Source organism: Pseudorca crassidens, chromosome 12, assembly GCF_039906515.1.
Source record: "Pseudorca crassidens isolate mPseCra1 chromosome 12, mPseCra1.hap1, whole genome shotgun sequence".
NCBI classification, from domain to species: domain Eukaryota; kingdom Metazoa; phylum Chordata; class Mammalia; order Artiodactyla; family Delphinidae; genus Pseudorca; species Pseudorca crassidens.
In genome coordinates, this window is record NC_090307.1 from 79,714,803 (window position 1) to 79,739,719 (window position 24,917).

At 47.6% G+C, this 24,917-nt stretch overlaps 1 protein-coding gene across 26 annotated transcripts in view; it reads right to left on the reverse strand.

Annotated features, from left to right (window-relative positions):
- The window catches only part of SPRING1 (SREBF pathway regulator in golgi 1), a 337,705-nt gene that overhangs the window by 144,245 nt on the left and 168,543 nt on the right, over positions 1-24,917 (reverse strand). Inside the window, exon 7 of one of the 26 annotated variants that reach the window (XM_067700727.1) lies at positions 19,573-19,769. The exons of 24 other annotated variants lie outside the window; for them this stretch is intronic. The gene's annotated coding sequence lies outside the window, so the exon portion shown is untranslated. Of the gene's footprint in view, positions 1-19,572; positions 19,770-24,917 lie in introns of those variants that run through there. One more of the 26 variants, XM_067700737.1, reaches the window with a different exon arrangement.

Sequence of the window (24,917 nt, forward strand, 5' to 3'; positions counted from 1 at the left end):
CAGAGACCCTCCCTCAACAGGCTGTTGTGAAATTTCAATGAGATAATTTATTTAAAGCATCCGGCACACAGCTAGCGCTCCGTAAATGATAGCAATCATCATGCTGAACTGCCCCGTCATGGAACCATCAAGCCCAGCACCAGCATACGTCAAGCACCTACAGTGTCCCGTACAGCCCGATGCCCCCTAAGCATCAGTGCTGTGATTGGATCATCTGTGTTCCATACCCACCCTGCCACTCACTCACGTGGGACTCAGCAAACTGCTTAACCTCTCTGGGCTTCAGACTTGGGGCCACAGATAGCACCACCCCAGAGGGTAACTGTGAGGAATAAATGAGCCACAAAGTGCCTTAAACCAGGAATCACGCAAATGGTAGCTGTCGTTACTATCATATGCTAGGAGATTTACAGATGCTATTTCAAGTTGTCCATGATCCTGAGTGTTATTTTACAGAGGAGCCAGCTGAGACCAGAGAGATTAGTAACGCTCCAGGTCCTACACGAGCAGTCCAACTGGGGCCGGGGTCTGTGCTCATCTGATACTGTGCACGCCTGGCAGGCTACCTACCCGACAGCCATTCCTCTTTCCTGACTTTGTTTGTGTGTACACCATTTCATGCATAGGGAATGAAGCCTATTTCTAGACCCAGGGGGCTATGTGGCAATTTGAGTCCCCTGGGAAGCAGACGTCAAGACAACAGACTGGCTCGAGAGACGTACTAGGGAGCCGCCTGTGAAGGACAGAGGAAGGGAGCACGAGGAAGCAGGGAGCTTTCAGATCACAACGCTGGTCTGACACATGGGAAAGGATAGGGGGAAGGAAGGAAGGAGGATTGGTGAAGAGGAGCCTCAGATTGCAGTGCAGCTCCGAGGAAGTCTCAGCCAGGAGTTAGAGTCCTGCATGGGACAGAAACATCCCAGCTCTAGGACCCCTACCGAATACAGTTACTATTCTGGAACAGCCTGAGGAGAGCAGGGTATCTGCATGAATGCTGCAGCAGAGCTGAAGGTGCAGCACCTGCAGGCTGTCAGGTAACTACCCTCATTGCATCAGGGAGATCTGAGTAGCATGCCTCCATGGCCACCACTGGTGCTTGGCTTCAGCCCAAGCCATTCGAAGTGATTCCATTGCCCTTGGCAGTGCCTGGTTTGGGCAGGAGTATGTGATGTGCCTGGACCAATAAGACATATGGAGAAGGCTATTGGTGCACTTGTGGGAAAAGTGTTTTTACCGCTTTCACTCAGTGCAGTTCTATAGGGATGTGGTATCTGGAGCTGTGGTGGCCACTTTGAAATCATGAAGAGACAAACTTGAAGACAAAAACCAGCACATTCAAGATGGTAGAGTGAGGAGATTTAAAAAATGTGGGTCATTGATGGTATCAATGTATCACTGAATTAACCCCTCTGGAATATTCTCCCTCAAGAGGCTTGCTATGTGAGATAATAAATCCCTTATCACTTACCTATTGCTATTTAACAAATTACCACTAAATGTAGCAGCTTAAAACAACGCACATTTATTATCTCACACAGTGTGGAGAGTCAGGAATCTAGGAGCAGCTTAGCTGGGAGGTTCTGGCTCAGGGTTTCATGAGTGCAGTTAAGAGGCTGCCCTGGGCTGCAGCCATGTGAAGGTTCAACTGGGGCTGGAGGATCCTTTCCCAAGATGCTTCACTCACTTGGCTATTGGCAGGAGGTCTCAGCTCCTCACCACATGGGCGTTTCCATAGGACAGCTTGAGTGTCCTCGTAATATGGTGGCTGGCTTTCCCCAAGATTGGTGATCAAAAGAGAGAGAAAGGAAAAAGCCACAATGCTTTTTATGACCAAGTCTCTGAAATAACCCATTGTCACTTCTACCTTTTTCTATTCACTAGCTGCAAGTCATGTACACCAGCTTACACTCAACAGGAGAGAAATTAAGCTCCAGTTCTTAAAGGGAGGGGTAGCAAAGAATTTTTGGATTTAAAGCCACTACAGTTACTTGTAGTTGGGTCTTCTTTACTTATAAAGATCCCAGAGACAATATTCTTTATACCCCTACGACATTAATGGTGGCGGAAACTGTGTGCCGGGATGGAGACCCAAACCCTCAGAAGATTTTCCAACCTGGAAACTCTGCAGTTCCATAAGATTCCCACAGAGTGGGCCTCCTAAGTGCCACAACTAAGACCTGGCACAGCCTAAAGAAAGAAATTAAAAAAAAGAAGATAGGCATACCTCTAAAATATGTCCTACCTAAAACTAAATGTAAACACAATAAATTATGAGGAAATATGAAAAATATATTACGAAGTATAAAGAATAATTCAAAATTCCCATGAACAGCACCTAGCTTAAGAAATAAAACAACACCCATGTAATGGAAGTCCCATATGTTCATACACCTGATCGAATTGGTCTCCTCACCCGCAGTGGGAAGCATTATCCACATTTCAGTGTTTTCCATGCCCATCACTTTCTTTGTATTTTAACTGCACATAGTGTAGCTCTGCGTAATCTATGGTATTATTTTGTATGTTTCTAAACTTTGTAGAAATGGGGTCATACTGAACAGATTCTTCGGCAACTTGTTTTTTGTCTACATTATGTCTGTCAGATTCAACCATATGAGGGTGTGAAGAACTGGAACCCTCAGACATTGCTGGTAGGAACGTAAAATGGTGCGGCCACTTTGGAAAACAATCTGGCAGTTTCTCAAAAAGTTAAATGAGGAGTTGCCTTATAACCTAGCAATTCCACTCCAAGGTATATATTCAAGATTATTAAAATAGGGACTTCCCTGGTGGTCCAGTGGGTAAGATTCCGCACTCCCAATGCAGGGGGCCCGGGTTTGATCCCTGTTCAGGGAGCTAGATCCCTCCTGCATGTCGCAACTATGAGTCCGCAGGCCGCAAATAAGAAGTCCACATGCTGAAACTAAGACCCAAAGCGGCCAATATAAATAATAAATAAATAAATATTTTTTTTAAAAGATTATTAAAACAAATGTCTATACAAAAACTTGTATGTGAATGTTCATAGCAGTCTTACTCATAAGAGTGAAAATGTAGAAACAACCCAAATGTCCATCAACTGATGGATAAACAAAAGTGGTCTATCCGTACAATGGAATGTTATTCAGCCATAAAAAGGAATGAAGTACTGTTATGTGCTACAAAGTGGACAAACCTTGAAAACATTATGCTAAATGAAAAAAGCCAGTCCCCAAAGACCATATGTTGTATGATTTCATTTATATGAGAGGTCCAGAATAGGCAAATCCAGAGGCAGGAAGCAGATTAGGGGTGGCCTGGGGTTGCAGGTGGGGAGGAATGGGGAGTGGCTGCTAACGGGTATGGGGTTTCTTTGGAGGTAATGAAAATATTCTGGACTTAGTGGTGATGGTTGCCCAACGTTGTGAATATCCTAAACACCACTGCATTGATGTGTGAATTACATCTCCATAAAAAAGACTCAACCGTAATACACAGCCCTGGTCATTCATTTTCACTCCTGGATCGTAGTAATCCATTAGTAGGAATATTCTAAATCCATCCATCCTCCCGTTAGGGACATTTGTGTGGTTTCTCTCTTTGTTGTTGTCGCAAGCGGTGCTGCCAGGAGCATTCCCTGCATATTTCTTTGTGCACGTGTGAGGGTTTCTTGGAGGTACATACCAAGGAGTGTGGTCGCTGCGGGGTAGGGTATAGTCATCTTTGACTCCACACCACCCCTCTCTAAAAATCCCTGTGAATCTGGGGAGAGGAGGCAAGGAAGCCAGCTCTGCCTCCACCCTTGGCCCCTGCAAACCACCTGAGGTCTCAGAAAATAGGGCAAATGAAATGGAAAACAAGTAACAGAAATCAAGTGGTGGGCGGCTTCCCTGCCACCATTCCAAGACCCGCCGGACGGGCAGCAGGGCCTCCCCCACCAGAAAATATTAACAGCATTTAATGAATATTCACAAGGATTCATTAAACATTTCCCCATGTGGCTGAACAAAACAGTGTTCAAATCCCCAAGCCATTAACAAAAAAGGAAGAAGAAATATTACAGGGATGATGTGCACAAGCTAGAAACGCCACAGGCAAGAAACAGCTGCTGCTTTTTTTTTTTTTTTAACTGAACCTCATCTTCTTAATCTCACTGGTGTTTAAAATGTGCCCAGTGTCCTAAGTCTCTGTGACTTCTTTGAATAGGACAGTCCTGATTAATCGGACGATGGTTACATTTTTCTATTTCACGTACACAGCAAGCTGCCTTTGTCACAGCAATAGTATTTAAATGAGACATTCCTGTTGGAAAGGACTTTTCTTTGAAACACCTCCTTAGACCCTCATAGCTAACTGATGCATGGTCTAAGTCCTACTATCATCCGTCATTTGACAGACAAGGAAACAGGTCCATGTTCATTAGTGGACTCACCCAAGGGCACTACTTAGACAAGACCATTATGTCCTTGGTTCTTTGGGCATCTTCTGAGAAAAGTTGGCCTTGTGACCTCATGGCCTCGCTACCCTGACCACAGCCTCCTGGACCAGGCGTGGGTTTGATCCGAAGACTGAGGCTCAGACGTGGTCTTGGGTGAGAGCACTGCCCAACGGAGGTGGCTTCCACTGCACAGCAGTGAGAGAGCCGGGGAGACCTTCTCTCGGGGGGATCTGAGGTCAAGACGTAGAACAGGCGGACAGACCCACAGCACACAGCATGACCTAGTCTTGGAAGTCACACACTGTCACTTAGCCACATTCCATTCCCTCCAAGTGAGTCATTAAGTCTGGCTCACACTCAAGGGGAGAGGAATCAGGCTCTACCCTTGGACAGGGGGAGTATCAAAGAATTGGTGGGTATTTAAAACCACCCCAAGGCCCAAGTCATATTAAAAGGAAATGGTGAAAGTGGGATTTATCAATCCATTCACTCTGCAAATATGGGGATTTTGATATCTTTGCTTTCCTATATGGTAGCCGTTAGCCACATGGGCGATGGGGCACTTGAAATATGGCTAGTGTGCCTGAGGCACTGTATTTTTAATTTTATTTAATTTTACTTTATTTAAATTTAAAGTTAAAAGCTGTTCATTCCACTACTGGAAAACTTTTATGTATGTTTGGCACAACTTGGGTAAGTGAATGGACTCTCCCCATAAATTTGATATAATCCAAATAAGATTATTTCCCATGAAAATTTAGCATCCTAATTGAGATGAGCTGTAATATAAAATATACACTGGAATTTGACTGCTTAGTATGGGAAAAAAGAATATAAAATATCTCATTAACAGTCTTTGTATTGACCACATGTTGAAATAATATTTTGGATTGTTGGGTTAAAGAAAATATATTATTAAAATTTGTTTTGCCTTTATCTTTTTTTTTTTTTTTGGCCTCTCCCATTGTGGAGCACAGGCTCCGGACGCGCAGGCTCAGCGGCCATGGCTCACGGGCCCAGCCGCTCTGCGGCATGTGGGATCTTCCCGGACCCGGACACAAACCCGCGTCCCCTGCATCGGCAGGCGGACTCTCAACCACTGCGCCACCAGGGAAGCCCCTATCTTTTTTTGCTTATTGAATGTGACTCTTAGGAAATTTTAAATTACATATGTGGCCCACATTATATTTCTATCGACAGCACTGTAAGATGTGCTAAACGTTATGGATTCATTGTTCCTGCCTTCCTGGAGCTTACAGTCAAAAGCGAAAGACAGATAGATATTAAGTGATTAATGCAAAGGAAAATGAGCGTTACCAGGCAGAAGTCAGGGAGCCATGCGAGTTTCACAGGGGACCTGATCCAGATTGGTCTGTCTCCAAAGCAAGTCTGTGATTTGAGTGAAGGAGAGAGTTACAAAGCCCAGGGCTGGGAGCCGTGGGTACGAGGTGACGGGTAGAGGCTCTGTGCTGGGGGGCGCAGTGCCAGCCCTGTGGGTTTGGGGCCAGAGGAAGCGGATGTGCCAGGAGCGTTGCCACTTTGATGTGCAGGTGGTGAGGCGGCAGGGAGGGGCTGGGCTGCCATCAGCTGTCAGGTTGGCGCTTGCTGGCTTTGCCCACACACTAGCCGGGCTCCGGAGGCCCCCGGGGCTCTCTGGGTGTGGCTTCATGTGGCTGTGCTGGAAAGCACCTGGGAAAGCCAGAGCACTGAGCGGGGGCCTGGTGCCGGCTCTGATTCAGAGTGTACCCTGAGCTCTGGCTCTCGGGCTCCTTCCCAAGCACAGGCCAAGAGGTAACTTTGACAACTATGCTAGGACTGGACTTGAACAACTAGGACTCGTTGGTCTTTGCTTCTGGCCAAAGTGATGTTCACGGCAGTCTCAGATGATTCAAATTCCATTGCCCCCTACCTGGTCCCTTGCCACATCTTTCCTTCCCCAAACCTGCCCTTTGCATTGTCACCCAAATTCTTACTGTTCCTAAAGCATGTAAGCATGTTGCTGCCTCGGGGCCTTTGCATTTGCTGTATCCTTGTCCTAGAATACTTCCTCTCAGAATTTACATAGTTGGTGTCTTCTCATCACTTAAGTCTTAGCTCAAAGGTCACTTCTGTCCCTGACCACCCTTTCTAATATTACCTCCATGCCATGCCTCTCTGTCTCATTTCCCTATTGGATTTCTGTTCATATCATACTCCTCACAATCAGAAATTATCTTCTTCATTTATCAGTTTGTTGTCGCCTGTCCTCTCAACCAGAAAATAAGCTCCAGGAGAACAGGGGCCTTGTCCAGTGCCTAGAACAGTTCCTGGCATGTGCTCAAAAAATACTTGTTGAATGAATTCATTCATCTTCCTAAAACTTGGATCTGAAAACAATTATGGAGACCTCAAAGGAATGTGAACAAATGTTTGTGATGAAATGCTAAGTTAAAAAAGGAATAGAAAATGATACTCTCTGATAGTGTACATGTAAAATATATAAGTGCAGGCACAAAGAAGGAAATGTACAAGTGGTAAATAGCTGTATGTTGGGGGTGTAGGACTAGAGGGGATTTCTATTTTTCAAACTTTTATTTAATATGGTTATACTTTTTTTAATAACAGCTTTACTGAAATATAATTCATATACCATAAAGTTCACCCTTTAAAATCAGACAATTCAGCAATTTTATTTCTTTCAGTACATTCTCAAAGTTGTGCATAGATCTAATTTCAGAGTATTTTCATCATCCCAAAAAGAGACCCCACACTCATTAGACCCTACACTCATTAGTCTCATTCCCTCTGCCTACCCAGCCCCAGGCAATTGGTAATCTATTTTCTGTCTCCATGAATTTACCTATTCTGCACATTTCATGTAAGTGAAATGATATAGTACATGGCCTTTCATGCCTGATTTCTTTCACCTAGCATCATGTTTTCAAGGTCCATCCATGTGTTAGTACTCCATTACTTTTAATGGCTGAATACTATTCCATTGTAGAATCTCCAGTGTGTATATACCACATTTTGTTTATCTATGCAGCAGTTGATAGACATTTGGGGTGTTTGCATTATATTGTTTTTACCGCGCCACCCCTGCCCCCACGCCAAAAACAAAAAGTGAAGTGGGATATTCTCTCTGCAGCTCTATGAAAATGACCTTGTCATTCTCCTTCAAAATTTTTGCAGGATAACCATGCAGCCTCCTTTGCTTACGCCTGGCTATCTTCCCAACATCTTCTTAAACTCCTTTCCCTGGATCCCTCTGCACTTCTTGACACAGTAGTCATGCCGCCTCTGTCACTAATGCCTTGGCCAATGCCGTCCCCTCTTCCACTTCCTGGGAAAAAATCATCCCCCTCTGCTCAGCCGTTACTTCCTTTGCAAAGACACCCCTCCTCGTGGTCCTCTGTCTGCAACTCGCTCCACTCCTAAAGGACACAGTATTTTGTTTCTGCCTGTTGTGGCTTGTGCTAGAAGTGCTCTCGGACTCCCATTCACCTTTGCCTCCCTGGTATCTGACTTGGTCCCTGGCACCCATCGGGTACTCACCCAAGTCTGACTGAATGTATGAATGGGGCTGTGAGCTGCTGTGATATACTGAATAGACATCTGATGATACCACCCTTGGGCAAACAAGACATCAAAACGTCGAGGTTGGGACTTCCCTGGTAGCGAAGTGGTTAAGAATCCGCCTGCTAATGCAGGGGACACGGGTTCGATACCTGCTCTGGGACGATCTCACATGCTGCAGAGCAACTAAGCCCGCGTGCCACAACTACTGAGCCTGCGTGCTACAACTACTGAACCCCATGTGCCTAGAGCCCGTGCTCTGCAACAAGAGAAGCCACCGCAATGAGAAGCCTGTGCACTGCAATGAAGAGTAGCCCCCGCTCGCCACAACTACAGAAAGCACCCGCACAGCAACGAAGACCCAACGCAGTTAAAAATAGATTTTTTTAATATTAAAATATATATATTAAAAAAACAAAAACAAAACATCGAGGTTAAGAGAACAGGCTTTGGGGTTGGACAGACTCAGTTTGAATCCTGACTCAGCTACTTGCTAGCTGGGTGGCCGCTCAGAGATCACTTCCTCTTCTTTAAAATGGGGATAATTTCTCCCACCTAAAGAGCTGTGCAGATTAAGTGCAGGTACAACATTTAGCATAAAGCAGTTGCTCAATACGTTTTGTTTTAAATTTAGATAGACATGACATAAAACGTATCATTTTAACTGTTTTTAAGCGTATAGTTAGGTGGCATTAAGTACCTTCACATTATTGTGTCAATAAGTGTTTTGATGATGATGATGTCAGAAGACTTAATGGTATTTATTTTGCTCGAGACTAGACATGCTTTTCTGAATTAGTCAAGTACTCTAAGTCTCTGCTTTAACTAAATCATTTCACCTTCCCAAGAAGGTGGGAGATTTTATCATGCCCATTTATAGTGGAGGCTCTGAGTGCTCTAATGACACGTCCAAGGGCACTCAGCAGGCAGGTAGCAAAGCTGGGACAGCCCCCCAGATCCACTACCTCCCGACTACCTATCTACAGCCACCTGCTGGGTATGATGACCTCCTTTTTGACAAGCCACTTAAATTGCTTCTCAGAGGTTTTGACTTTGGCAGTGAGAGGGCTGTAGCTGAATGGGAAAAGAGGTGATGCCATTCCAGGACCGGGTAAGTGAAGCCAGGGGCGTGTGGCATCCTCAGCTGGGACCATGCATTCCATATGTGGTGACAGGGCAGGGACTCAGCCCCGACGAGCTGCTGATGTCTTCATGCAGCTGGGATGGACTCTGCCGTGGCAGGCCCAGTGTGCATCGCCCCAGTGACAGATGATAAAGATCTCATTCAGCCTATGAGATCCACTCGAGGAACTGAATGGAGACAATTGAAAAGCCCTGCACACCAGCCACCGAAGCTGAAAGCTCACAGATTCTGCTGATTTAAGGTCTTCTGTGTGGATTTGCTGATCCTGGAGAATCTCAGCTATTTGGGATTTTTAATAGAGTCTCCGGGCCTCCTTGCAGGGAACCGGAGTGCCAGAACACAAGGAGGACCTGTCTGGTTGAGTCTGCGGCATGGAGAAAGGATGAGCGTCTGACATTTGGCCCATCGTGTTTCATTTTGAAGACTAATTATGATTGCTTTTTAATTCCTCACTGCCTCCCGGGGAAACTCTTAAAGGGGCCCCTCTCCCCTATTCCCTTTGCCACAGGGACAGATATTTGCCCTTGCAATTGCAATGCTTCCTCCTGCCATCATTGCTATATTTCAGCAACTCCTGAGAGCCCAACAAATGCTAGTTAACCAGCTAATTGCAGCTACAACTGACCCCTTGAGTGTGTGAATGAACGTGACAAGTGGCTGGTGACATGCTCAAGTCACTCATTTGTGTCGCGGAGTTTATCATTTGACTGTGCTCTTTAAGTAAAAGGGTCTCACACCAGGTGATTCCAATTCATAGCGCCTTTGGAAACAATCATGAAATTGGCTAAAAGATTTAATAGTCACGGCATTTACAGGGAGAGGATGCTGGATAAAACCCTATAGAGATCTGATCCACTGCCTTCTAGGTGCTTACGCTCCGGCCACACCAGATCAGCAATATTCTAACCTTTCTTATAAAAAGCATTTTAAAATGAATGGGACTGGGCAAGTAAATCACGGTTCATGCATAGAATGGGATGGCCTTGGGCACTGAAAAGGGAGAGACACATCTCCCACACCTGGCACCACTCACCCGACTTCCCACCTGCACACCTTTGCATATGGTGTTCCCTCCATTTAAATACTTTTCCACCTTTCCCAATCCCCTAGCACACATGCGTATGGCATTCAGTAGATGTCCAACAAATGAGTGGACTTTTATGGCTTTTCCCTCCTCAGGGGTTCACAAAGTGAGGCATGCAAGGGGTGTCTTGGGTCTTGGGAATGGCTGGGAGTGGAGGGAGGTTGATCTTGTTGTGTTAGAAAGGTCTACAATGTATAGCGAAGTGGGAAAAAGTAGGTTACAAGCAGTGTCTTATGACCCCCTTTTTTTGTAAAAAGAAAACTCCATATTTACATGTTTGTTTCATGCACAGAAAAGTCTGGAATGGTATACAGTGCATTTACAGTGATCACTTCTAGGGAGTTAGGGGTGGCAGAGTAGAGAGCATGAACAGGAACATTTTGCTTTTCATTTTCTTCTTTCTAAAGTGTTTATTTTTTTCCAAAAGGCATTGTATTAATTTTATAACTAAAAATCTAATAAAGATTTTTTAATGTGCTTGGGGAATAGAATAGCTATGCTTCCAAAATATTTGCAATTGGCCTTTGTCACAGATGTGCCAAGCTGTTTTATTATGTTGAGTGCATGTGTTTTAATTATCCACCCAGTCTCTGAGCTCTACAACGGCAGGGACCAGGTCTAACAGCAGTGCAGATAACAGAAATTCCGATACTAACTCCACCATTCCTCAGGCTAAACGTGCTACATACATCACCTAGTTAATTTCATTTACTTTTAAGTCTTCAGAGCCCCTTACTGCCCTGGGCAGGCATAAGGGCCCAATAAATATTTTTGACTGGGGAGTGTGATTGGCAACACTTTGGGGAAATATACAGTTGGGGCTCCTTGTTCAACTGTGAACACTTTTCTGAGTGAGACTTTAAAACATCTCTCCTAACAAAAGGAGACAGTAGGTAGCAACTAAGAGGGCAAGCTCTACCCCCAATCAGGGACAGAATTCTAAAGGCGTGAGTTCCAGAACACACTAGGTCATGTTTCCCAGAGCAGGTTCTGTGGAGCCCCAGTCCTGCACAATACTCTGTGAAAAAGAGCGTCCACGATTTGGAAAATGCTTCTTACAATGGACCCTCTTGGAGATCGCGTGCCTGAGTGTGTTAAAGGCTCTGAAAAGTCCTGCAGTAAAGAAGCAGGTTGAACTTTGCTCAACCCTAAATTTCCCCAGATCATTTGATCACAGAGCCTGTTGTTTCATGAACAATTCTGGACATGTTTCATACAATATACTTTGGAAAATGCTGTCCTAGAATGTTCTCAATCACCTGCCACCAAGAAATGTTTGATCCCCTTGGAGGCAGATTAAGGCTCCAGCCCAGGCTTGAAAAAATGTCAGTACTGGGTGCTCTAAGTTTCCCCCAATCTGGTCCAAAAAAAAAAAAAAAAAAAATTAAAAACAATCTGGCAAAGGCTTCATGGCGTGGAGGGAAGCAAATCATCCACCTCCCAACTGCTAGAAGGGCACAGCACACCAATTCTTGGTGCTTTTGGAGCAGATGATCTAAAGACCGTGAGATCTGGGGTCAGACAGTTCTGGGACAGTTCTACCATGGACTCACTGCGTGTCCTTGGGTAAGTCACTGTACTTCTCTGAACCTGTTTCCGCATTTAAAAATGAGGATTAAAGTGCCTCCCTTCAAGAATTTTTTGAGGAATGGACATACTATACAGAGGATGCTTGAGGAGGGAGAGTTGCTATTGGTATTTCCCTAAAGTTATTCATTCCACCGTTGCTCTGCTCACCTGTGGAACTGCTGGGATCTCTCTTTGCTTCTCTTGGTTTCTATCCCCCAAACACTAGGAGTGCTCTTTGGCACAGACCTACAGGGCCTGAAGAGAGTTAAGACTTCCAAGGACACTACAGGGAAATATGGCAGATATAAAATAAAATTCCTCAGATATAGTGAAAACCCAAATTGAAAAACCTTAAAAAGAAATGTCATCTTACAAAACCAACACATCATCAGTCTAAGGAGAATCTTGTAAGTGTTTTAAAGATAGATAAAAAAAGAAATTTAACTACATGTACTGTTCGTGGCAGAAACAGATACAAGCATAGCCTCCGTAGCCGCCCTGTCTTGGGATGGAGGGTCAGTTACAAGGTGTCCTCATTGATAACCCTGGGTAAGCAACTAAACCCCTCTGTGCTTCCGATTCCTCGTGGGTATAATGGAGAGAAAGAGGATTACCAAACCTCACAGAAGTCACGATGTAAAACAGCAAAACGTGCCGGCAGAGGACCTGGCCCAGGGTCAGCGCCCAATATCACTCATATTACGACTACTATTGATAATTACGCGCTGGGTTCTCGGTTTCTTTTGCTGATAAATCTTTTCCCTCTCCTGTCCTTTCCCCACGGCCATCCCCCCACACCCTTTTATTTTTTCCATCAACACAAACGAAAAGGCCAGCCGTGGACGCTGCTCAGCCGCTCAGGCATTTTCTAGGAGCCGGGTCAACGTCAGGGGTGGGTGCTGAGTGTAGCTGCCCCAGCGCCAGGTCCCCTGCCCCGCAGCCGGCCGGTATTTGCGCATTCCCAGGCCATGCCAGGGTCCTCCGGGGGGCGGGGCGGGCGCGCGGGCTGCACGGGCGGGAGAAGGGGCGCCGCCGGCAGAGGGGTCCCCGCGATCCTGGGGCCTCCCGCCGGCGGGACGCCGCGTCCCCAGGGCTGCTGCGCTGCTCAGCCCCAGCGGGACCGCCGCGCCGCCGCCGCTCTCACTGCCGCGTGCGTGCCAATTAGGCCCTAATTTGATTTCTGTTCTATCTCTGCGAACCCCATTAAAACACAATTCTGCTTATTACCAAGAGCTTTCTTGCATCGCAATGCCTCGCCCTCCCAGGGTTGCTCCGGCGCGGTAAGGATCGGGGCTCCGCACGCCCGGCGGGCTGTGACCCCCTTCCCCGGGGCCGCGCCCGACCCTCCGCCCGCTGATGCGCCGGGGACTCTGCGTCCCCCACCCCGGTTATCCAGGCCGAGGCAGGGGCCCAAGCCCCGCGCCGCCACCGAGCTACGGGACCGTTTCTTCGGAAACAATGGGATCGTAGAAAGCTGGAACTGGGCGTTGTTGGGAACTCGGAGGTCATCAAGTCCCGCCTCCCACGCCCAGCAGGAATTCCCTACACGCCGGGCGATCCTCAGTTCTCTGCCTGTGCCTGGGCTGTTCCCAGTACCGGGAGCTCACTCCCACTCTCGAGGAAACCTGGCTGGGTTCAAGTTTCCGCCCCTCCGCTGTGTGACCTTAATCAGAGCTCTGGACCTCTCTGGTCCGAAGTAGCCTCATCTGTAAAACAGGCGCGATGATGCTTGCCTACCTAAGATGGTTGAGAGGATAAAATGGGACCCAGGCAAAGCACGATTATAGCGCCAGAGTGAGCGCTCAATAAAAGGCAACTGTGAGAAGCAGAACTCCAGGTCCCCGTCTAGGTACACAATTTAAGTGCCGGCCAAAACTCAGTAATCAAGATTAATATTTTAAAACAATATTTTTAAGAAAAGTAATGCTAGAAAATCAATGATGAACAAATTATGAAAATTTTAAATAAAGACAGGACTGGGGTTAGGGTGTTGTCAAACGAGGTCCTGCGAGTTCAGGGTGGAATCTTTCTTTAAAATTCTGATGTTTTGTTCATTGTGGAGTTTTTGGCACTCATTTTGAGTTTAAAAAAATTCCATTAAAATAATATCATCTTGATCAGTGACTTTTTTGGTGCCCTTTTAACTTTTTCAGCCAATAGCCCCAGCCCCCAGCAGCAGACACAATAAAAACCTCTCAGAGCCTCAGGTTTATCTGCAAAATGGGGCTAAGAATGACTATCTATAGGGGTGTTTTGAGAATTAAAAGGGAGGCAGCATAATTAAGAGCGTCTGTTCTAGAATCTGGCAAGTTCAAACCCCTCTGCCACTTACTAGCTGGAAGAAGTCACAGCCTCTCTGTGCCTCTGTATACTCATCTGGATGATGGGGGTACTGGTAGTGTTCAGCCTGGAGATGTTGCTGGAGGTTTAACCCCAATAATGCTCACAAAGCACGCAGCACGTACATGCCAAGTGACAAGAGATAATTCGTGTCCCTGCAATTATTAGTGGAAGTATATACTTGAACTTGATTGTCCCTGGCAGCATAAGTCCTCAATGAGTGTGGGTAGTGGGGATTATTTCACGTTATTTTTGTAAGGGGCCTGGCACATAGTAGGTGCTCAACTGACTGAAAGTGCCAGAAGGGCAGAGATGACTTCTGACTTGTTCCCTACCTCAGCCCCTAAAGGCTCTGCACATAATGGGTTTGCAAAAATATTTGCAGAATGAATTAATGGTTAAGTGATATAAGTCCATTCCATCTTTGGTTTCTGCCAACTCCTGGAAAACTCTGTCCTTTCATGGACCAAACATCCTCATCCCTGTATAATAGCAACAATGCTGATGACCAGGGGGAAGGGGCTTGTCCAACTCCAATTCTCAAAAAGCACACGGAAGGACCCTGGAAACTTTCATGTTTGGCCCCTTGGCCTCATGGAGAAAAATAAAAAAGGATAGAAATGCACTCCTTCTATGGCACCTGCAGCCAATCTCCTGACATAACCCTGGGCCAGTAGCCCTCCCACCACAAAAATACTCTTTTTTTTTTTTTTTTTGCTGTACGCGGGCCTCTCACTGTTGTGGCCTCTCCCGTTGTGGAGCACAGGCTCCGGACGCGCAGGCTCAGCGACCATGGCTCACGGGCCCAGCCGCTCCGCGGCATGTGGGATCTTCCCGGACTGGGGCATGAACCCGCGTCCCCTGCATCGGCAGGCGGACTCTCAACCACTGCGCCACAAGGGAAGCCCGAAAAAATACTCTTTTTTGATGCTATAAGAATTATAGAAATGGCTTTTGGAAGTGTGTTAAGGCTGTCCCACTATTAGGCTGGGGGCAGCTGCTTTAGCTGCCCGGCTCCTGTGAGTATTTGAGTTGATAACCTCTGGTCCATCTGGAACTTCCTCTACCTAAACCCTGGACCTGGCTTTGTCTTCTTGCCTGCTGGCTCCAGACCCTTGACTTTCAGCAGGGCCCACAGACAGTGGGCTCCACAGCCTGGACTTGGCTTCTGATCTTTCTTTGACCTTGGTAACTTGCAGGCATGGGTCTGACCAATCTGTTCACTGGTTTGTGTTCCAGAGCTCTCCCCAGAATCTTTTCAGTGCTTTTGTGGGAACAGGTGATATCTCTGAGGCTACTTTGCAGGCATGGAAGAATGATGTACACAGACTGGTTCACCCTCGCTTGTCTTCCGTGCACCTAAGGCATGCAGTTTCAAGATGACTAACTGGGATTAAATAGCTGAGATACACAGGTTCAAAGCCAGCCTTTTATTCTCTTGGCACTGAGGTCTAGTCAGCAAAGATAGTCAAAATATGTGACACTCAGGACAGCAGGGACCAGTCAGAACAGATCCTGGTTGTAGCACAGAAGCAGGATCCTGGAGGGGTCCACTGTACCGAGGTACCATTCTCCCCCTATTGCTGGATGGTGAAGAGGTCTATGGGGACCTGCAAGGAGAGGGGCTGGCACAGCCGAGGTGGCAGGTGGCACTTAGGGGTTCAGATCAACAGCTCATTACCAACTGCTCCAGACAGAAGTGTTCCACCATTTCAACAAACAGCGTTGCTGTATCAGTACATCCCAGTGAATGTCAGCGCTGCCTCTAAGCAGAGGGGCTGACATCACTGCTTTCCCACCAGATTCTGAGCCCCATGGGGATGGGGATGGGGCTGTGTGGTACCCTCTTCAGAGCCTGGCACAGGGCCTCCCACAGAGCGTGTGCACGCGCGCGCACACACACGTTCCGTTTGTGGGAGAGGGAGGGATGGAGGCATTCTTGGACATTAATGAATAAACCTGGGGCTGATGACACCCTTCCCGTGAAGGTGCCTGGAGCAACTTGACTTCCTTTCTCTGTCTAATTACCCTGATGACTTGTCGGCTGCTGTCTTTTACCAGCTGGAAGTTCGGGGGTGGAGGATTCCACTGCATTTGTTTTAGCGACTTTCCACGAAGAACTTGCCTGGTTGTTCTGACAGGGCATGAGAGGGTCTGGTCCAGTGAATTTTAGTATGTGCTACCTGGGTCATCTTGCAACCAAGACTTCTTTTTTTCCCTTCATTCTCAAAATTATCCCCTTTCAGGATATATTCTTTTCCTGGGGCAGCCATAAAAAGTGACCACAAACTGGTAATCACTGACTTAGAACAACAGAAATTGATTCTCTCACAGTTCTGGACGCAAGAGCTCCCAAATCAAGGTGTTGGCGGGGCCACGCTCCCTCCAAAAGCTCCTGGGGAGGATGTTTCATGGTCTCTTCCAACGTCTCACGCTCCGGGCGTTCCTTGGCTTGTGGCTGCATCTCTCCAGTGTCTGCCTCTGTCCTCACGTGGATGTCTCAAATTTCTCTTTGTCTTTCTCTTATGAGGACACTTGTCATTGGATTGAGGGATCCAGGATGATCTTATCTTGAGATCTGTAACTTAATTACATCTGCAAAGACCTTATTTCTAAAAAAGGTCACATTCACAGGTATGGGGATTCAGAGGTGGACATACCTCTTGTGTGGGGGGGGTTGGGTCACCATTCACCCCACTGCTTATCTACTCATTCACCTCTGTGCCCCACACTAGCACTACACCAGGCACATAGTAGGCCCTCAAGGACTACTACGTGTTGAATGAGCGAACAATCCAGACAGAACTCCCATAGCAAGGAGACTGGTCATCTTTAGGATGCAGGCCTGTCCCTGAGCGCCCCACGTTTCCGCTCTAGCACTCTGTGCTCAAAACCTGACAAGCCTGAAGGCCTGGGCACCAGAGGGGGCAGCAGATGAAGGCAAGCCAGGGGCCCAGCATGCTACCTTGGCTCTACCGCCTACTGGCTGTGTGATCCTGACTGAGTCCCTGAAACTCTCCAATCCTCAGTCTTCTAACCAGCAAAACATGAATGATAATAACCACCCCCACAGGACTGCCATTCCAGTAAAACAACACAACACCTACACAGGCTGTTCAGCGAGACACTGGATACGTGGGGAGTGGATTGTGGTAGGGGCGGATACCAACAAGGGTGGCTTTTCTGTCCAGGAAGCAACTGCAGTTGACCAGCTATGGCCACTGTCACCTCCCAGCAGTGCCCAGCAGCCCTTGAAAGGAGCAGCTGTCTCCAGGGTCTGGGGGGTGCAAGACAAATTCACCTGCTATACCTCTTGTTAAATGTGCAGAATGCACACAGGCACCCAACTACCCGTGTGCGGTGTTCATCTGGGGTTCCAGGATTGCTATGGAAAAGCAGAGCTTCCTGTTTTCAATTCCCTGGCTTGACAGTTAACAGCCAGAATACCTGAAGGAATGTTTACACCTTCAGCCCCTGTCACTAAAGTTCCTATTCAGATGCAGCCTGGCATAGAAGGAAAAGCTTGAGTTCTATGACAGGAAACCAGGATTCAGGTCCTTGGACTGTGTTTGAAACACCACGTGCCTTGGACAAGCCTCAGTTTCCTCATCTGAAAAATGGGGATAATAATAATACCATATTGCTACCTGCCATGCCATCTCGTATCCAATTGTATAAATGACAACTTACAAAGTTAAAAATTCGAAAGCACATCCCAAACATTTCGTATGACTGAAGTTGTAGTATAGAATGGTGCTTAAGAGCTCAGCTGCCTGAGTTTGAATCCTGGCTCAGTTCCTTAAAAGCTGTGTGACCTTGACCAAGTTCACTGACTTTTTCTGCCTTGGGCTCCTCGTCTTGTAATACATTATTCCTGGTTACTCATAACATTTTACAATGGAATAATTTTATAGAGTTGCTAACAAGGATTTAAATGAGGTGACTGATTTAAAATCAGCATACAATAAATTGTTGTTACGATTATTTTTACCTCCCATCCAATAGAGGGGAAACAAGCAGTGGTGTAACAGGACAGTGAACTTTGAGATATCATGGGGGTGACGCCGCACAGAGGAAGCTTCTGTCACCAGGAGAAAGGGAAACCAGGTGTGCACAGACCAGTGGGTCTCAAAGGGGGGTGATTTTGCCCTTCAGGGATATGTGGGCAATGTCTCGAGTCATTTCTGGTTGTCACGACAGGGTGGAGGGTGCCGCTGGCCAAGGACACTGCTAAATGCCCTACAATACACAGAACGGGGTCCCAAAGAATGCCCCACAGAATGGGGTCGCAAAGAATGCCCCACAGAACGGGGTCCCAAAGAATGCCCCACAGAACGGGGTCCCAAAGAATGCCCCACAGAATGGGGTCGCAAAGAATGCCCGGTCCCAGAGGTTGATCGTGCCTTGGTTCAGAGCCCCTGGGGTAGACAGACCCCTCATGCTTCAGTGTGGACCCCAGAATGGCACACAGCCGGCACACCCTGCAGAAAGCTGGGGACTGATGGGTGTCAGTCCCCATCAGCGAGGGGAAGCCCCTAGTGCGGCCCCGACAATGTGAGGTGTCATCAGTGCTCAGCTAAGACTCCAAAAAAGAAAGACTCCTTCCATCCAAAGCCTGCTCTGCTCCCCGATCCCACTGTGGCCACTCCTCTGTGAAACCCTGGGAACTAGAACCAGAAAATGCCATAAGTTAAGCAGGAATTTCCCTCATCAGTGATTGGCTAACTGGGAAACTAGAAGTCAAGGCGCTGGTTTCTGTCAGTGCTGTGAAAATCTGCTCCGGGTCAGAAATTAATCTTTGGAGTTCTCTGAACATGAGAATATTCTCATGGGGAGAAGACTCACTCAGCGCTGAGGGCCTTCCTTGCCAGATGGCAGGCAAGAACTAAACACAAACCACTGTCCCTCTGACACACCAAAAATCAGATCCAAGTACCCATCCTCCAAAAACACGTGGAGCTCTGCGCTGCGCTGGGAGGCCCAGGAGCACGGGATCCAGGTCAGGGCACGGAGGACACAGAGTTCTGCATCTCCAGGCATCTAGTTTGTAGCTAAGACCTATTCCTCTTCTTGCAGAGGACACTGCTAGTCAGCCGGCTTGGTCTCGGGGGTATTCTGTGGGTTCCGGCATCAGCTGGTTCATGAGATGCATTTTCTGCATGTGCAGTGGCCTCCTTCTGCCCTCTTTCTGTGCCACCAAAAGGAGCTGGTCTCGGCGGCTGTTGCTCTCTTCCCTTGACCCTGAGCTTTGGAGATGGCCCTCTGGGTAACGTACGGCTTCATTCCTCACCTCTCAGAGAGGCCAGGAGGGATGTGACATGACACATGCTGGATGCAGAGCCAGGACACCCGGTTCTACCATCAATAAAAGGTGGGAGTTTGCCCACCTCATGTATTAGTTTCCCAGGGCTGCTGTCAAAAACTTCCACAAACTTGGGTGGCTTAAAACAACAGAAATTTATTCTCTCACACTTCTGGAGGCTGTAAGTCCAAAATCAACGTGTCAGCAGGGCCATGTCCTCCCTCCCTCCCAAGGCTCCAGAGGAGGATCCTTCCTGATTCTTCCAGCTTCTGGTGGCTCCAGGTATTTCTTGGCTTGTGGCCGCATCACTCTTATCTCTGCCTCCATGGTCACAAGGCCTTCTCTTCTCTCTGCATGTCTAATTTATAAAGGTACATGTGATAACATTTAGGGCCTACCTGGATGATCCAGGATTATCTCATCTCAAGATCATTAACTTAATCACATCTGCAAAGACTTTTTTCCAAATAAGATCACATTCAGAGGTTCCAAGGATCTGATGGGACTACCTTTGTGGCAGGGGGGCATTTTTCACGTTACTACACTCACTTCCCATCTTTGGTCTCTTCTGGAAAAAGGACAGGCTGGTGAGCCTCAAGTTCCCCTCTGGCTCCAAAAATCTGTAGGTGATCCTCAGAGAACAGACTGCATCTGTCCTGATGTCCACGGCAGCAGCATCTCAACAGAATGTCTAGTTTTCTCAAAGCACTTTCACATCTGTCTGGCTTTGCGCTGCCAACCTCCTGATGAGGCACACAGGATGGCTAACATTAGACCCATTTAACTGATGAAGCAACCGAGGTCTGGAAACTTCCGACTCATTCTCTCCTTGGGTGATTCAGATAATTAGAGCCAGGAGCAGGCCTCTCAGTTTCCCTGAGCCATGCTGCTTCCCATGGTATAGCCTCTCAGCACTGTGGGCTTTGTTCTGGAAGTGGAGGGAGGTGCTTACCGTGGAGATCCAAGCCCACTGAGGATCTCTAACTCACACTCTCTGGGGTGTGTTGGAGGGACTTCATCTCAATTCGAGGTGGTCCACATGGCAGCAGCGACCTGGTTCAGTGTCTGGCTGCATCACCCTGTGCGGGACCTTTTCTTCCCTGTGGGGATCTTCCTAAGCAAGGGGTTTTCTCAAACTTCAGGAACTGAGAGAATATTAGGGACGTTAGCAGAATTAGAAAGATCTTCTTTGCTTCCAGGCAAAAAAGATTTTGGGAGTCTTAGATCAAATTCGGGGATGGGGACCTGGGGGGCAGGTTCCCCCTAGGTCCCCCTGCCTGTGACTTTCAGATCTGGGCAAAGTTCCTGTCCTAGGCCTCAGTTCCTTGAAATAACATCGATTTGGTGGGAGGGCACAGGGGTGGGTAGAATATCCCACCCCTGCCTTTTATTTTATTTATTTATTTTTGGCGGTACGCAGGCCTCTCACTGTTTTGGCCTCTCCCATTGCGGGGCACAGGCTCCGGACGCGCAGGCTCAGCGGCCACAGCTCACGGGACCAGCCGCTCCGTGGCATGTGGGATCTTCCCGGACCGGGGCACGAACCCGTGTCCCCTGCATCGGCAGGCGGACTCTCAACCACTGCACCACCAGGGAAGCCCCACCCCTGCCTTTTAAACCTAACTCAGAAATGAGGATGAAGAGCTAATAACAGTCAAGTGTTTGGAGTTCTTGAGAAGAAAGATGCATCATCTACACAAAGTATCATTAACTGTATTACTTCTCAGGAAGAGGTGGGGGAACCAGTTAGGAATCGGCTAGATGAGAAGTGAGGGTACTGCATTAAGATCCCCAGAGGGTGTGGTGGGTAGATGGGCTGGAAATGACCATTATTTATTTATTGCTTTTGTTAAGTGCCTGTAATGTGCTGGGCACTATGTGGGATGTGTGTGGAACACAGACATATACAAACCACCCAGGGTCAACCTTCTGTGGGGGATGGAAGCTCTCACATCTCCTCTTCTCACACACGGGAGCATCTTGCTTCTGGGCGGAACCTGGTGCCAGAAATCCCTGCCATTAGCTACCGCCCCTTGGGGGTAGCCTGCAGAGAACGTGTACCTGGGTTAAGGCATCTTACTACCTGGGAGGAGTAAGGCAATGCCTGGCTCAGGAACAGCACACTGATTTAGCTCATTTCACCCACTCTTGGTCACTGATGCAGCTGGGACCTGAGCCTCCTGTGTGCACAGTGGGGAGGGATTGGCCCTGGGCCGATGGATCGCTGCTGGGTGGGTCCGTGGGAAGTCAGGGGTTAGCATGACTGGAAGGTGGGGAGGGAAGGGTCAGTGCAGGCAGCCGCTTGCCACCAATCGGCTTACAGACTCCAGAGGAAACAAGACATCAACAAGCAAACGTTTAACTAGATCTCAGAGCAAGAGAACAACTTCAAGGGCCAGTAGCAGTCCCAACTGCCAGGTGTATAATACCATTTACCCTATGGTGGATCACGGGTCTCTGAGAAACCGAGGAGAGAGTTTTGGAACCTCTCCTTTGAAAAATGCACTGACCTTTGTATGCAGATGTACACACATGATGCACACTTTGTATGCAATTTCAGGGGGTCCACTGATCCCTGAAGCTCATTCTAGGACCCCAGTTAGTTACCCTTCTTTACCAAGTTCAAATGCTGTGCTTTCACTGCCTTAGCTTGAAAACTCTCAACAACCCCGGGAGGTAGGTGTGGCATCATCCTCTTTCATGAAACTGAGGCCTAGAGGGAGCACGAAACTTGCCCAGGGTCGTGCAGCTAGTGAGTGTCCAAGCTGGGACCAGGACCTTGTGCTGCCCAAATCTAGGAGTCACTATTTCATCCAAGTCGATGCTGTTCTCCAGGAATGCATTTACAGAGAACACAATGAGAATGGTACCTTCTTGGAGTCAGCCGGTGCAGCTGCCCTGGTAAACCCATGCCTTCTTCCCATAACCATGTCTTTAGAGCTCATTTATAGGCATATATGCAAATGGACCAACTGAATGATAGAAAAATGAGTCCTGGGGGAAATTCTGATAGGGATGCAATTGCTGAAGACTTTTGATGCCTAAGCCTCCAAATGGACGGATATTTCTAAATCATCCATTTATCCAACAAATTCATATGTGGAGCATCTCCCACGTGAATTTCAGTCCCCAACCAACTTGAATAAAATCCAAACTCCTCACAATGGTCTCCACGGCCCCTTGCCTTTCTCTCTCCTCACCTCTTGCAACTCTCTTCCTTATACTCCAGCAACCCTGACCTGTCAATTCCTAGCTCTTGCCAAGGTTTCCCACCCCAGGGCCTTTGCACTTGCTGTTCCTGCTGCCTTGGAATATTCTTGCCCTGGCTGTTCCCATGCCTGGCTCAGTCTCATCCCTCAGGTCTCAGCTTGAATGTCACTTCCTCCGAGAGATCTTCTTTGACTTTATCTAAGAATATCTCTCCACTATACTCCAGCCATCTGTTTCTGTCTTCTTAGCACTTTTAACAATCTGTAACTGTTTTATGTCTTTATTTGCTTATGTCCTCATTATCTCTCCCTCTCCCTTGACCATATAAATATAGCTCCATGGAAGTGGGAGCTGTGCTATCTTGTTCACCGTTATATCCCCGGCCCCTAGCACATAATAAGGGCCCAACGGTTAAAGAATGAACGGCTGAAAAGTATGTTTGGAAGCAGGAGCACTCTTCAGCCACCACTTTATCCTACTTCGTGCAGCAATACAACCAAATTTGGCTCCAGGGTGTGACGGTGCCCTCATCTTGAGCTAGCGGGCGCATGACTCTCCAAGATGGTGGCCTCTGGGGCCAAACGAGAAGCCAAGTTGAAAAGATAAAGGTCCTATGACTTCAGCTTGGAGAAGCAAGAACAAATGCAGTGTAAGGGGAGGGTCTGGATGCTCCTAACTTAAGAAAGATGAGACAGTGAGGCTGGCTTAAAAAAAAAATGTCTTGCTAACCGGATCCATCATCAAAGGAAACCACCCTATGGACAGTTTTATGACATAGTCTGAAGCACAGGAAATGGGCTGCACGGGAGTGTTAGGGGACTTTTAGAAGTTGTATTGCTTTCTTAGGAAAATGCTATTGGCTTCTGGAACTGCAGTTTAATTAAGTTCAGTTGGCTGGATACCTTCAAAGCCTGTTCCAGGTTCTTACCAGCCCTTGCAGACACAGACATCTTCCAAGCAAATGTGTGAGCATAAGAGTGGCAAGATAAGGTAGGCATTCTCCAATCACGGATCATGCCACCCGGGCGTGTGGTGGGGCAGGAGGCCAAGGGACTTGACTGTCCAGTCCTGCCTCACCTCCCCCACCCTGCCTCCTCGTGCGACAATGGAGGCAAGACAGTGCTTTCTTCATGGAGGTGTGTGGGGCGTCCATGCTATCAGAGAGGCACCAAAAGGGACAGACAGACCCACATCAACTGATTTATCTGTCTTGAGCTCTGATGCAGACCCTCCAGGGTGACTCACCTCCACCCCAGGGGTGGAGCCTGTTGGGCAGGTTTCTCAAAGTTGATCTCCAACAGAAGAGAGCTTTGGGGGCCACAGGGGCTGCTGTCATTCTGAACTGACCCTTATGATGAGCCCAGAACCAGGCTAGGTACATGCACACCCTTCATCTTATTGGACTGTGTCAACAACGTTGAGAAAAAGGTTTTGCTAAGCCCCTCTTCCAAATGAGGAAATCAAGACAGAAAGGTCATCATCACTGGCCCGAGATCACTCAGCTTGTAAGCGGCGTAGGTTGAGAGGCTGAGCTTGTGCATCTGGCACTCTTTGCTAATGACCTATCACAACTGATTATCAGGCACTGTTTTGGGTGCTATGGATATAAGAATATATAGAGGGGCTTCCCTGGTGGTGCAGTGGTTGGGAATCTGCCTGCCAATGCAGGGCACACGGGTTCGAGCCCTGGTCTGGGAAGATCCCACATACCGCGGAGCAACTAGGCCCGTGCACCACAACTACTGAGTCTGCGCGTCTGGAGCCTGTGCTCCACAACGGGAGAGGCCGTGACAGTGAGAGGCCCACGCACCGCAATGAAGAGTGGCCCCCGCTCACTGCAACTGGAGAAAGCCCTCGCACAGAAACGAAGACCCAACACAGACATAAATAAATAAATAAATAAATTTATAAAACAAAAAAAGAGTATATAGATATTTTACCCCACCCCTCAAGAGCATGTTTTTTAAAAAATGCAGTGCTTGCCCTCAAAGAGTTTACTCTTTTCTTTTACACTTAAGGTTGCATCTTAAGTATTGGTATGTGTATCCGTCTCATTCTCCAATTAGACTGCATACTTTTTAAGAACAGGAGCCTCACCTCAGCTTCCCAGGCATAGGCCATGGATGCGTCCCTTGGGCAATTTGGTGAAGGCCAGGGACCCCTTTTCAGAATCAGGCTACATAAAATAAAGCACATAGGATTGCAAAGGAAACCAATTATACTATAATACAGATATCAGAATATGAAAACGCGAGTTTGTGAAACGGTACTATACGAGCTTCTTTATTATGCCTTA